We start from the raw sequence: 5,281 nt of genomic DNA on the forward strand, positions 1-5,281 counted from the left end.
ACTTGTTCAAATTAATTAATTATAACTTCTAGTTGCACAATAACTTTGATCTCTTCTATGTCCTTAGGTGTGCCTCTAATAGTCTTATGTGCAAACTGATTGGCATGCATTGGGCCTTCGATTATAATCTATACTTCACATTCTACTAACTACTAATTGTTGACGCAAATAATTGTAAGTGATAGTTGCACATTAAATTTGATCGCTTCTGCGTCTTTAGGCGTGTCTCTAATTATCCTATGTGTGAACTGGTTGATGTGTTTTATGTCTTCGATTATATTGTATGCTTCACTTTCGACTAACAACTACTTCTAGAAACTAATTTCTTAATTATAAGTGTGTGTTCAATTATAATCAGTACTTAAGTTTTGACTAACGACTACTTGTAGAAATTAGTTAATTATAATTGCTAGTTGCACATTAATTTTGATCGCCTAAATATATCATGTGTGAACTGATTGCCGTGCAGTGGGTCTTCGGTTATAATTTGTACTTCGCTTTCGACCAACAACTAACTATAGAAATTGCTTAATTATATGTGCTAGTTAAACATTAAATCTGGTCATTTCCACGTCTTATGTGTGACTCTAGTTATTCTATGTGTGAACTGATTGACTGATGTGCATTGGGTCCTCTATTATAATTTATACTTCACTTTCGACTAACAACTAATTGTAGAAATTATATAATTATATGGGCTAGTTGCACATTAAATTTGACCGCTTCAGCATCTTTAGGTGTGCCTCTAATTATCCTATGTATGAACTGATTGACATGAATTGTGTCTTCAGTTATAATCTATACTTCACTCTCGACCAACGGCTACTTGTTAAAAGAAAATAACTATATGTGATAGCACTAGTAGAAAAAGGGGCTTTGGTTGAGGCCTGGCCAGCCCATTAGTCCCGGTTCTGAGACGAACCGGGACCAATGGGGGCATTTGTCCCGGTTCTTGAGCCCATGGGGCCGGCCGGGGCCTCGTGGGCATTGGTCCCGGTTCATCTGAGCCCATTTGTCCCGGTTCGTGGTACGAACCGGGACCAATGGGCCTCACTCCTGGCCCACAACCATTGGTCCCGGTTCGTGGCACGAACCGGGACAGAAGGATATCCTTTAGACCCGGTTCGTGCCACAAACCGGGACAAATTAGTCGCCTATATATACACCCTCGCCGGCGAGCAGAGCACTTCCACACTGCTCTGTTTTGCTGGCCGGCGAGGGGAGAGCTTTGTGGTGCTCTAGCTCACCTCCTATGCACATGAGGTGTTCGATGAAATGCCCGAACCACACTAGTTAAGCTTTCTACCCTCGAAGCTCGACCTCGAAGCTCCATTTTCCTCAAGATTTGTCTAGGTTTACCGGGCCATCACGTCCCGTCCCCGTCTTCACCGCCGTCGATCGACCGCACCGATCTCGTTGCCGGCACCACCGTGGTGAGCCTCTTGTTAATTCTTATCTTCTTTCTGAAAGAAAAAAAATTCTTACTTGTATGATTAGATAGCTACTTGTCTAATTTTTCTTACTTTTATTATTGATTTTTCTTACTTGTATGTTTTGTAATGGTTTTTTACACACATAATTATATATAATGCATGCAGATGAACCGGCAATGGATGTACGGTGACAGACACACCTCCGAGTACATTAAGGGCGTGCATAATTTTCTCGAAGTGGCTGAGGCAAACAAGCAGAATGGTTTTATGTGTTGTCCATGCCCTGATTGTGGGAATACGAGGTCTTACTCTGACCAGAAAGTCCTTCACGCCCACATGCTTTATAAGGGTTTCATGCCACACTATAATGCTTGGACGAAGCACGGAGAAATAGGGGTTATGATGGAATACAGTGAAGAAGAAGAGGATGATGACAACTATGTGCCCCCCGAATACGGTGATGCTGCAATGGGGGAAGCTGAAGATCAAGAGGAACCAGGCGATGTGCTCGATGATGATCTCCGCCGGGTAATTGTTGATGCAAGGGAAAAGTGCGAAAGTGAAAAGAAGAAGCTGAAGTTCGATCGCATGTTAGAGGATCACAAAAAAGGGTTGTACCCCAATTGCGAAGATGGCAACACAAAGCTCGGTACCGTACTGGAATTGCTGCAGTGGAAGGCAGAGAATGTTGTGCCTGACAAAGGATTCGAGAAGCTACTGAAAATATTGAAGAAGAAGCTTCCAAAGGATAACGAATTGCCCGACAGTACGTACGCAACAAAGAAGGTCGTATGCCCTCTAGGATTGGAGGTGGAGAAGATACATGGATGCCCTAATGACTGCATCCTCTACCGCGGTGCGTACAAGGATTTGAACGCATGCCCGGTATGCAGTGCATTGCGGTATAAGATCAGACGAGATGACCCTGGTGATGTTGACGGCGAGCCCCGCAGGAAGAGGGTTCCTGCGAAGGTGATGTGGTATGCTCCTATAATACCACGGTTGAAACGACTGTTCAGAAACAAAGAGCATGCCAAGTTGATGCGATGGCACAGTGAGGACCGTAAGAAAGACGGGAAGTTGAGAGCACCCGCTGACGGGGCGCAGTGGAGAAAAATCGAGAGAAAATACTGGGATCAGTTTGCAAGTGACCCAAGGAACGTATGGTTTGCTTTAAGCGCGGATGGCATTAATCCTTTCGGGGAGCAGAGCAGCAATCACAGCACCTGGCCCGTGACTCTATGTATGTATAACCTTCCTCCTTGGATGTGCATGAAGCGGAAGTTCATTATGATGCCAATTCTCATCCAAGGCCCTAAGCAACCCGGCAACAACATTGATGTGTACCTAAGGCCATTAGTTGAAGAACTTTCACATCTGTGGAATGGAAACGGTGTACGTGCGTGGGATGAGCACAAACAGGAGGAATTTAAACGCACGCGTTGTTGTTTGTAACCATCAACGATTGGCCCGCTCTCAGTAACCTTTCAGGACAGACAAACAAGGGATACCACGCAAGCACGCATTGTTTAGATGACACCGAAAGTATATACTTGGACAGATGCAGGAAGAATGTGTACCTGGGCCATCGTCGATTTCTCCCGACCAACCATCAATGTCGAAAGAAAGGCAAGCATTTCAAGGGCGCGGCAGATCACCGGAAGAAGCCCGCCATGCGTACCGGTGATAACATACTTGCTATGGTCAATGATTTACACATAATCTTTGGAAAGGGTCCCGGCGGACTACCTGTTCCGAATGACGCTGAGGGACGCTCACCCATGTGGAAGAAGAAATCTATATTCTGGGACCTACCCTACTGGAAAGCTAGAGGTCCGCTCTTCAATCAACGTGATGCACGTGACAAAGAACCTTTGCGTGAACCTGTTAGGCTTCTTGGGCGTGTATGGGAAGACAAAAGATACACCTGAGGCATGGGAGGACCTGCAACGTTTGCACGAAAAAGACGGCATGCCTCCAAAGCAGTATGAAAGTCCTGCCAGCTACGCTCTTACCAAAGAAGAGAAGGAAATCTTTTTTGAATGCCTGCTCAATATGAAGGTCCCGACTGGCTTCTCGTCGAATATAAAGGGAATAATAAATATTCCAGAGAAGAAGTTCCAGAAACTAAAGTCTCATGACTGCCACGTGATTATGACGCAACTGCTTCCGGTTGCATTGAGGGGGCTTCTACCGGAAAACGTCCGATTAGCTCTTGTGAAGCTATGTGCATTCCTCAATGCAATCTCTTAGAAGGTGATCGATCCAGAAATCTCCAAGGCTAAGGAGTGATGTGGCGCAATGTCTTGTCAGTTTCGAGCTGGTGTTCCCACCATCCTTCTTCAATATCATGACGCACGTCCTAGTTCATCTAGTCGACGAGATTGTCATTCTGGGCCCCGTATTTCTACACAATATGTTCCCCTTTGAGAGGTTCATGAGAGTCCTAAAGAAATATGTCCGTAACCGCGCTAGGCCAGAAGGAAGCATCTCCATGGGCCATCAACCAGAGGATGTCATTGGGTTTTGTGTTGACTTCATTCCTGGCCTTTAGAAGATAGGTCTCCCTAAATCGCGGTATGACGGGAGACTGACTGGAAAAGGCACGCTAGGAGCGGACTCAATAATATGCAGGGACGGGCATTCTTGGTCTCAAGCACACTACACAGTTCTACAGAACTCTACCTTGGTGACCCCGTATGTCGATGAACACAAGAACAGTCTGCGCTCCAAACACCCGGAGCATTGTGACGACTGGATTACATGTGAACACATCAGGACTTTTGGCAGTTGGTTGGAAACACGTCTCAGAGGTGACAACACTGTTTGTGATGAGCTGTACTCGTTGTACAGGGGACCATCTTCGACTGTATTGACTTACAAAGGATACGAGATAAATGGGAATACATTTTACACGACCGCCCAAGATCATAAGAGCACCAACCAAAACAGCGGTGTCCGGTTTGATGCAGCAACCGAGAGGGGAAAGGACACATATTATGGTTACATAGTGGACATATGGGAACTTGACTACGGACATGATTTTAAGATCCCTTTGTTTAAGTGCAAATGGGTCAATCTGTCAGGAGGTGGGGTACAGGCAGACCCACAGTACGGAATGACAACAGTGGATCTGAACAATCTTGGGTACAGTGACGAACCGTTCGTCCTAGCCAATGGTGTGGCACAGGTTATCTATGTGAAGGACATGTCTACCAAACCAAGAAAAAGAAAAGATAAGGAAGCAAATACATCATACGATGAGCCAAAGCGCCACATAGTTCTTTCAGGAAAAAGGGACATCGTGGGAGTGGAGGGCAAGACAGACATGTCTGAAGATTATGAAAAGTTTCATGAAATTCCTCCCTTCAAAGTCAAGGCTGACCCAAGCATCCTGATAAACGATGAAGATTATCCATGGTTACGGCGCAATAAGCAAAGCACACAAGAGAAAAAAAGTGAAGACTATCTCTCCAGAACTATTATGATGATACCATGCCAACTTTCAACCTTTTCGTAGTTCATTTGAAATGCCTGTTGTAACATACGAGTTTCCGTATGAACCCTGATACTTCGAAAGAGATTGTCCGTTTTGTACACGAAGTGCATCCAGTTTTTGCCGTAACCCTCTCTACTTTCTTGCACATGCTATGTGGGTGAAATGATGATACCATGCCAACTTTCAACCTTTTTAGAGTTCATTTGCAGTGCTTTTCAATTTCAGGGTCTTATAGCTCAAAATAATCAGTAAATGCATGGAAAATAACAAATGAAGTCAGAAAGGGTTGAAAACTGATGATGTGGATTTGAATGGTGCATTTTGAACACAGAAAAACTATGTAGTTCAA

This window comes from Triticum aestivum, chromosome 1D (genome assembly GCF_018294505.1).
Source record: "Triticum aestivum cultivar Chinese Spring chromosome 1D, IWGSC CS RefSeq v2.1, whole genome shotgun sequence".
In the NCBI taxonomy this organism is placed as follows: Eukaryota; Viridiplantae; Streptophyta; class Magnoliopsida; order Poales; family Poaceae; genus Triticum; species Triticum aestivum.